The sequence below is a fragment of the Rhinoderma darwinii genome, chromosome 12 (genome assembly GCF_050947455.1).
Source record: "Rhinoderma darwinii isolate aRhiDar2 chromosome 12, aRhiDar2.hap1, whole genome shotgun sequence".
Lineage (NCBI taxonomy): Eukaryota > Metazoa > Chordata > Amphibia > Anura > Rhinodermatidae > Rhinoderma > Rhinoderma darwinii.
The window spans coordinates 16818842-16828969 of NC_134698.1; the positions used below are offsets into that span (position 1 = coordinate 16818842).

General features: G+C 41.3%; 1 pseudogene; it reads left to right on the forward strand.

The window, feature by feature from the left end:
- The first annotated feature begins 3707 nt into the window (after positions 1 to 3707).
- On the forward strand, positions 3708 to 4657 carry LOC142664417 (olfactory receptor 5V1-like; annotated as a pseudogene).
- Positions 4658 to 10128: the final 5471 nt, after the last annotated feature.

Consider the following 10128-nt stretch of genomic DNA (forward strand, 5'->3'; position numbering starts at 1 on the left):
CAGTCTAACCCGCCGACGGTGGAGCTATGGTTAGATAAAATGCAGCAGATATGTAGATTGGAGGAAATGGCCGCCTGGATAAATCATTCAAGGGAGAGATATCTGAAGATATGGAAACCATGGCTGGTCCGGGGGGTGGGGGGGTCATAAGAACAAGCGTGACCCGCTTGCCTGCTCCTCTTCATGAGTAGATTGGGTGAGGTATGTACTACTGGATGGCCTGGAGTAGGGGTGCGAAGGGACATGATATATGATATACGATAGGTGGACAGGAGGGGAGAGTATACCATGTGTGTTATATTTTCCTTATGCATTTTTTGAGTCTGGCCTACACTGTATCCATAAACACTGTCTCCATAACTCAGCACAATCTGTTATTCACGTTATGTTATGAATTAAGAGACCTCTCAATTTCAAGTCAAGTCAAGTCGAGTCCTGTTTGCATATTTTCGACCATTGTAATATGGCAATGTGACATAAAGGCGTGACACCGGAGGATGCTACTACCATGTTTTTATTTCCTCGTATTATGTCTTAGCTATTTTGTACCCTAAGGGTATGTTCACACGCTGAGCCAAAAACGTCTGAAAATACGGAGCTGTTTTCAAGGGAAAACAGCACCTGATTTTTAGAAGTTTTTTGAGCAACTCACGTTTTTCGCTGCGTTTTTCGGGCCGTTTTCGTGCCGTTTTTTTCGGCCGTTTTTGGAGCTGTTATCAATAGAGTCTATGAGAAAACGGCTCTAAAAACGTCCCAAGAAGTGTCCTGCACTTCTTTTGACGAGGCTGTAATTTTACGCGTCGTCTTTTGACAGCTGTCAAATGACGACGCGTAAATGACAGGTCGTCTGCACAGTACTTCGGCCAACCCATTCAAATGAATGGGCAGATGTTTGCCGACGTATTGCAGCCGTATTTTCAGACGTAAAACGAGGCATAATACACCTCGTTTACATCTGAAAATAGGTCGTGTGAACCCAGCCTTACTGAGATGCATGTCAGTCCAGGGTTTTTGTGGGTTAGCTTGTATTGTGAGGATGTTGTTTCCTTTGCGATGTCTATCTGACGTCATTTTCAGAGAGTTGTAATGACACCCATGACTTGTATTCCTGCTTTGTTTTCATTTTGCAAACCCTGATACCTGACTTGTATTGTATCGTATGATGTCTTCCCTTGTATGTTATGTGTATCAGTTTAATAAAAAGAGATTTTGCAAAAAAAGATTAACCCTTTCAGGACCAAGGGTCACTGATGACCAGGTCTAAATGTAAAGTTTTGGCATACATTCTTTTAAACGGTCATAACTTTTAAACTACTTTGGATAACAGCCATTTTTTTGTTGTTTTTTTTTTAGAACAAATCACGCTTTTAAAAAATATATATTTTTACTACATATGCAACACATATTTTATATTACAAACAAACAATTGATCAAAAAAGTGAAAAAATAAATAAAATTATTTTGGCTATACTTTTTTGCCTTTTAAATTTGTAGAACATTTTAATCAAGGCCTAAAACATAGTGAGCTACTTTTCCTAAGTTTCAGGATGCCACAAAAATGCTCGCAACCCTTTCTTTCTTCATGTTATAGCATCCAGAATCACAGGTTCTATTTACTTTCAGTTTGCATTTTTTGCATGAACCATTTTATCACACCACACTGCCTTTACGATAAACCTGTGGTACCAAAACATCCAAAGTGGCCAGCAGAGTACACCATTTAGTAAAGTAGACCACTTATGGTATTCAAAAGGGGGCGTATTAGAAAATTGGCACTTTGAATTTTTTTTCTAATTTTGTTACAATTTGTCAAAATGGGCACTTTTTTTTTTTACTATGGTGTCAACTCAGTGGCATTTTTCTTGTACACACCACACATCATGGTAAAAAAAAATCACTATATTAACTATACGGCAACTTCTGCTGAGCTAAACGATACCCCACTAGTGCATGTACTTTTTGGCCATGTTATGACGCCCAGAGGGAAACATGTACCTTTTAACGTTCAAGTTGCATTTTTTGCATGAACCATTTTTTGCCACACGGTCTTTGTATTCCACCTATGGAGTAAAAACATGAGAAGTGACCTAAAAAGTTCTCCACTTATAGGATTCAAGTCGGGGTCTAATGGAAAATTGGCACTTTTTTAATTTTTTTCCCTGAAAGCAAAAGTTATTCCACCACCCTCGTCAGTATAAGGGGCTATGTTTGAATGAAAACACAAAATAAGGAAAAAAAAATTCAAAGAATGATGGCAAATATTTCTAAAGTTGCTGATGGGAATTACCAGCGGACCTCAGTGTGGTAGGTTCTATAGCATTCAATGAGACACAGGGGTGGCGGGGAAGGGCAATCAGAGCAATGATACCAAATATCCCTCCTTATGCCTCTTTTGGGGCAGACACAGCATTTTCTCTGTGGATATTTTTGGTTTGCTGTTGCAGGGATAGGTGCCACATAGTGCCGCTCTGTGAGTCTACACACTTCCTCTGATTCCACGGGAAGAGTGGGGCACTCTGGCAATAAACAGGATTTTTTCAAAAATAATTTCCTGATACGTCAGAAATGTCTGCGTGGCACCGGACTGTTTATACAGGACATGTGAATTGTAACCTGCCATCTGCAATATGTAGATAGACATTTTCTTATACCAGGTATAAGATCTGCGCATAACTTCATATGGCTTCAAGACCTGGTCAGAGAGGTCATTCCCACCCATGTGTTTGTTGTAATGAATAATACATATGGGTTTCTGAATTTTATTGGACGACCTCTTTTCTTTAGTTGGCATAGTGGCATCAGTGTGCACAGTAGTCAACATGAACACGTCTTTCTTATCGCGATAGTGAAGCGCTAGCATATTGCTGCAACGGAGAGCAGCAGATTCCCCTTTTTGAAGGTTTTTTCTCTTTAGAGCAACTGGAAATCCCTTTCTTTTATAGCGGATAGTACCACAGGCCCCTGTATTAGCCGCTTGGAGTTTTTGGAATAGGGGATGCCCTAATAGTAGTTGTCCAGATATAACTTGTAGCCTTTGTGGAGCAATCGGCCCTTTAACTCCCAGACAATCTTGCCACTTGTTCCGATTTCTGGTGAGAAACCTTGATGATCTATCTGACTGTCCTTCACGTGGTAGACACGAAAATCCAATGTATAACCCGTGCTGCTTTCACGTAGCTTATACAATTTGATTCCATATCTGGCACGTTTTGAAAGCTTATACTGTTTAAAATAGAGTCTGCCCTTAAATTTTACCAGGGATTCATTCATTACACAGGGCGGATGGAACCCCAACTTAGATTGTGAACATCTCAGGAATGACATCATGACAGTGCTATCTGTCCCAATTACAGGAGATATCTACCATCAACAATTTGGCTTCACCAACTTTATCGTATAAGACCAGGTCAATACTTATACTAATGTTACCCCAGTTGACTATCATTCTTGGTTAACCTAAGACCATATAGTATTTGTGGAGCCTAGAAGTATTTCACAGTGTTATGTTTTTGAGGATTCTGATACACCGCTGTCACAATTACTGTTTTTGTACTTTCTTATGTTGATTTTTAAAATATCGGTGCCAATAAACCATTGACTCTTATTTTCCATAAATCTTAACAATAGTTCTGCAAGTATACGCTAAACCTCATCACTATACTTCATCTTACATTCATTTCGAATTTTATCCCAAAAAAACAAACAATATGTTGGACAATGCTGTGGAGAATGTAAACCAAACATTGGTGAGTACTTTTATTCTTCTGGGACTTTCCAATGTTTTTGGTCTTCGGATTATTTTCTTCTGGATGTTTTCAATGATGTACATGATAACAATGTCGGGAAACGTCTTACTGATTCTTATGGTTAGACTCAACCCCAGACTTCAGACCCCTATGTACTTTTTCTTGAGTAACCTCTCGATGATTGACATCTGCTTTTCCTCAACCGTAGTCCCAAAAGTTTTACGAAACACAATATCCCCGGACAGGAGTATTTCCTTCGTGGGATGCAACACAGATGTATTTTCATTTGGCTTTGGGTGGCACTGAATGTCTTCTACTGACCGTCGTGGCCTATGATAGGTATACTGCTATCTGTAACCCATTATATTACACATCTATCATGGACAGGAGACTATGTGTAGGTCTGGTCACTGGACGTTGGATTTTGAGTTTTCTAAACTTATTTATTCTTACATTTTTAACCTTTCAGCTTCCCTACTGTAAGTCCAACCTCATTAGTCACTTTTTCTGAGAGATGCCGCCACTCTTTTGACTTTCTTGCCGAGATATTTGGTTCAATGAGGTGGCAGAGTACACCTCAGGTGCTATAGTTGCTCTTGGTTCTTTCTTGTTAATTCTTTTGTCCTACCTTTGCATTACCATAACTGTCTTCACGATCCGAAACAGTAAGGAACATCAGAAGGTGTTCTTGACATGTGCCTCACACATACTAGTGCTATCTCTCTAATATGGTGCCATCATGCTTATGCATTTACATCCTCGATCCTTCTTCAGAGCAGGATAGAGTTGTGACCATCCTCTACACAGTGGTGACTTCTATATTGAATCCCATTATCTACAGTATAAGGAACAAGGATATTCAAGAAGCCATCAAAAAAACAATGAGTATTGTAACACATAACTGGTTTTGATACCAACAAGAAAAGATTTTTTGCTATGAAGTTTGATCAGTTGACAATTGTAAATGGTGTTTTTTGATCTTCCTTGCCTTAAAAATATTTAAAATGGATTCGCAGCGATCCCACCCCGAAAAACGGAACTCAGAATTTTTTTTTTAATTAAACTTACCTAGGCAGTCTGTGTTTCATCCTCCTGGGATGACGCTTTATCCCATGTGACCGCTGCTGCAGCCAATCCTGGGCTGTAGCAGTGGTCACATGGATGAGATGTCTGCAGTTATTCGCACGGAATTCCTTGCGGTGCACAGGGCGGATGCGGTGCGTGTTATTTCGCAGTGTATCCGCTACATGCGAACACTTTGTCTAGAAAAATATATAAAAATAACTGTATATATTTGGTACCGGCATTTACGTAACGGCCCATAGAATGAAGTCAGTGGTCTCTGAGCTAGTGGACGGAGCCTAGCGGCTATCATGTCTTCTATACCCTGAAGGGGGGATTTATTAAGGCCCCATGCATACGACCGTATTTTTGTCCACCCGTAAATACTGGCGTAAATAAGGGTCCTTGGTCACACGTATTCGACCCGTATTGCACCAGTATTTACGGACCCGTGCCTGTAAATACGGGTCCGGTGTCACCCGTATTCCACCCGTATTTACGGGCACGTTTTTGGCTGCAAAATTGCACTGCACTAATTGTCAGCCCTTCTCTCTATCAGTGCAGGATAGAGGGAAAGGACAGCCATTTCCGTAATAAAAGTAAATGAAATTCATACTTACCCGGCCGTTGTCTTGGTGACGCGTCCCTCTCTTCACATCCAGCCCGACATCCCTGGATGACGCGGCAGTCCATGTGACCCCTGCAGCTAGTTATTGGCCTGTGATTGGCTGCAGCGGTCACATGGGCTGTAACGTCATCCCAGGAGGCCGGACTGGAGGAAGTAGCAGGGATTTCTGGGTAAGTATGAACGTCTTTTTTTTTTTTTTTTTTACAGCTTTATCTATATTGTGATCGGTAGCCACTGTCCAGGGTGCTGAAACAGTTACTGACGATCGTTTAACTCTTTCAGCACCCTGGACAGTGACTATTTACTGACATCGCCTAGCAATGCTCCCGTAATTACAGGTGCACACACGTAGTCACCCGAAATAGGACATGTTCTATCGTTTTCAACGGCACTGGTACCTTCCCGTAAGCATACGAGGAGGTACCCGTGACCAATAGAAGTCTATGGGCCCATAATTACGGGCCATAATTACAGGAGTTTTTACGGTCATGTGCATGGGGCCTAAGACTGGCATTTCATTCTCCAGTCATAATAACCAGAAAATTGGAGTAAGAGGCGGCACATTTATTAACCCCTTAATACCGAAGGTATTTTAAACCCTAATGACCGAGCAATTTTTTAAGTTTTTCCATGGTCGCATTCAAAGAGCTATAACTTTTTATTTTTCCGTCGGCATAGCTGTATAAGGACTTTTTTTGCAGGACAAGTTGTATTTTATAATAGCACCATTTTGGGGTACATATAAGTTATTGATTAACTTGTTATTAACGTTTTAAGTGGGGTACTGGAAATTTTTTGCGTCTTAATTTTACGCCGTTTACTGTGTGGTATATATAACACAATAACTTTTATTTTTAAACTTGTTTTTATTGAAAAGTGAGTTTGTTTTATCACATTATGAAGTATAAAAACAAATGTAAAGGACAACAGAGTCCCAATCAATACAACTAAGCACTCGCAGGTGCTGTACAAATCTCAACAATATTGCCATCCTGTTTACTTCACTACCCAAAAGAGGCATAATAAAATTCACAGATAGTACATCCATTCACTTACATTTTTCACAACTGTATAATGTTCATACAATATGTTTATATGTGAGAGGTCCGGGAGATCCACTACATTATCCGTCTCATCCCTACTCGCCTATCGTCTCCTCCCTCCCCTCCTCGCATCCACTGCCACCTCTAGTTCCCTTGGGGTGTACGTTGTCTCAGTGCTGTTGCACCATATGTCCCATATCTTATGGAAGTTGTCCGGCCGATCTCTATGTTTAAAAATGATACGTTCATAAGATATAGTGGAATTAACCATCTGCTTCCATACTGCAACCTTAGGAGGTCAGCGATCCATCCATCTCATAGAAATGCCTTTGCGGGCCAAGAAGAGGGTCTCCTGCAGAAATATTTTTGTATGACGGGACCATATGTCTTCCTCCAGTATTCCGAATAGACACAATTCTGGAGTCCCTTCTACAGGAAATGGTAGCATTAAGTTGAGGAAACCGATGATCTCTGACCAGTAAGAGCGGAGGTGTGGGCACATCCATACCATATGCCAGAAGTCAGCTGGGGCATGTGAACATTTCGGGCAAGCCGGTTCTGGTATGTATTTCATTTGAAATAGGCGCTGAGGCGTCAGATACGCCTGATGGATATAGTACAGCTGGATGAGCTTATTATTAGCAGCAGGTGACACATGTAAGTGTGATTGTAGTAGGTCTTCAATGGTGTCCTCCGTCAAAGAAGGGATTAGTTGAGACCACCTGGAAATAATCGGCAGTGGAGCCGCCTTAGCCTTCTGTTCAATCAAGTGAGCGTAAATAGTAGAGATCAGACCTCTGGGGCCCTGTGACCGGACCACCCCGATGAGCGGGTAGGAGGAGATGGGTTGACGCTGTCTCGGAAACTGCTCAGCAAGGAGGTGACGCATCTGCAGATATCTGAAGAAATGTTGCAGAGGAAGCCGAAATTTTTCTTGCATTTGTTCGAAAGACAGAAGGATATTATTTTCATACACATCTCCGAGCACTGTGACACCTGCATCAATCCAGTATGCGGCATCTGGGAACTTTACCAAGGATTCCAGCACCGTGTTATGCCACAGAGGAGTTTCCGCGGGGATGTCTGAAGAACTCGAGATAGTCATAGCCACTTTCCAGGCTTCCCTTGCCACTCGACAGACAGGCAGTAAAGAGGATCTTGGCACTTCCTGATGGAACAACACCGGCCACAATGACTTATGTTCAGAATAGTCCAGTAACATACCCTCAAGGCCCGGGGGGCGTTTGGCTTGCGTCCAGGTGCCTAGGTATTTGAGTTGGCCGGCCAGATAGTATAGATAAATGTCCGGGAGAGCAATACCAGCCATCTCCTTCGGTCTTTGTAGCTTCTGTAAGGCCAGTTTTGACCTAGACCTTCCCCATATAAAGGAAATGATGAGAGAATCCAGTTGCCGGAAGAAGGACTTTGGTATAGGAGTGAATATATGTTGTAGAATATAAAGACTCTTAGGAAGTATGACCATTTTAATCAGATTAATTCGCCCCATGACCGACAATGGGAGGGCCGCCCATATCTTAAACTTTTCTCTGCCAACGGATAATAGAGGATACACATTGAGTTGTAGGGAGAGTGCCGCCTTTCTGGTAATAAGTATACCCAGGTATTTAAATTGGTCAACTACAGCAAGTCCTTCTCTCGTGGAGCCTGCCGACTGCGTTTCCCCAGGCTGTAAAAACAAGATGGTCGATTTGGACCAGTTAATGCGAAGTCCAGAGTAATCTCCAAAGGTGTTGATAAGATGCATCATTCTCGGGAGGGAAGACTGTTATAACATAATAACTTTATTCAGCGGGTCGTTACAATTGCGGAGATACCAAATTTATATAGGTTTTTTTATGTTTTCCCACTTTTACACAGTAAAAAACATGTTGTTTTTTTTCAACATTATTTGTTTTTGTGTTGCCGTATTTTAAGAGCCAGAACTTTTTTATTTTTTGACAGATGCAGCTGTTTGAGGGCTTTTTTTTTTGCGGGACGACTTGTAGTTTTTATTGGTACCATTTTGGAGTACATGTGACTGTTTGATCACTTTTTATCACATTTTTTGAATGTAGGATAAACAGAAAACTGGCGTTGTTTTTTATTTTATTTTTTACGGCGTTCACTGTGCGGGTTAAGTAATGTAATATTTTTATAGTTGGGTTCGTTACAGACGCGGCGATACCAAATATGAGTAACTTTTTACTTTTTTTCATAATAAAGTACTTTGTAAGAGGAAAAAGTGGGTTTTTAATTTTTTGTTACTTGGGACTTTTATTTATTTATTTCAGACTTTATTTAACTTTATTTTTCTAGTCCCACTAGGGGACTTTACTGTGCATACTTTTGATCACTATTATAATACACTGCAATACTTCTGTATTGAGTGTATTATTGCCTGTCACTGTAAAACTGACAGGCATCTGTTAGGCCGGGCCTTTGTTAGGCCCCCAGGCTGCCATAAAAACCATCGGAAACCCTGCGATGAACACAGGGTACCAGTGGGGGGAGAGAGGGTTCTCCCTCCCTCTACAATCACTCAGATGCGGCGCCCGCTATTAAGTGCCGCATCTGAGGGGTTAAATATGATCGGAGACCACCGCTAGTGGTCTCCGATCGTTGCCCTGAAGCCCGAGGCTGTTAGCAACAGCCCGGACTTCGGCAGCACCCCGCACGATGCAGGAAAAGTTCTTCTGAAGCGCCAATGTGAAAAGGCGGCACTTCAGAAGAACTACACCGAACATCTGACGTAAAAAGGCTATATGCCGGTCGTTAAAGGGGTTAAGAGCCGAACACCTCTTAACTAATGTTAAGCCAAATGTGCACCACATGGTGGCCGTGTAACGACCATTCCCCTCTTCCCATCGGGCAAACTGTAAAATAAAAAAATAGGTATACAAGTATATAAAGTCATCTAATAATAGTGCTACACAATGTATAAATAATGCTGCCATACAACTCATACTTAAAATTGCAAGTGAAAGGGCAAAATGTGGCGCCCCTTTCAGCATGGGCAGCTGTAGCACCCTGTGTGACCGCATGGATCGCACACCCCTAAGGTCGGTCATTACGATACGGTTTTAGTTCCTGCTCACCCCTCTGAATACATGAGTATGAAGAATGAAGATAATGTAACAGAACCACTGCAGAACCAAGTCCAATGTACAGATACAGAACCAAGTATACAGCAGCGATAATATAGAGTCACGTAATAATATACGAATGGAGCCGCCGCCTGATGCTGTACACCCCACCGCACCCCAAACCACTAAGGTCTTATTATTTACCCCTATTTGCCCCTCATGTCCCTGTATAATAAAGATGTAGAAATAACCCGACCACTGTAATGATAAAAAGATGAAAACCTCAGGATATAATCATAGAGACCCCAAATTACCTGATCAGGAAGAGGTTAAAAAGAAGTCATCATTTTAAAAAACCTGTAATTTTATAAAATCCTTCATGGCACATTGATAGTGTAATAATATAATGTTCTGATCTGATATTGAATATGAAATGTCAACCCGACTGAAGAGGAATATAAGGCTGTCCCCGCAGATTATCTCCACAGCCTCATGTTATAAGCAGAAGTATAACACAGATATTACATGCAGTCTATTAATATAAAGGCGGCATGTCCCTTTAAATT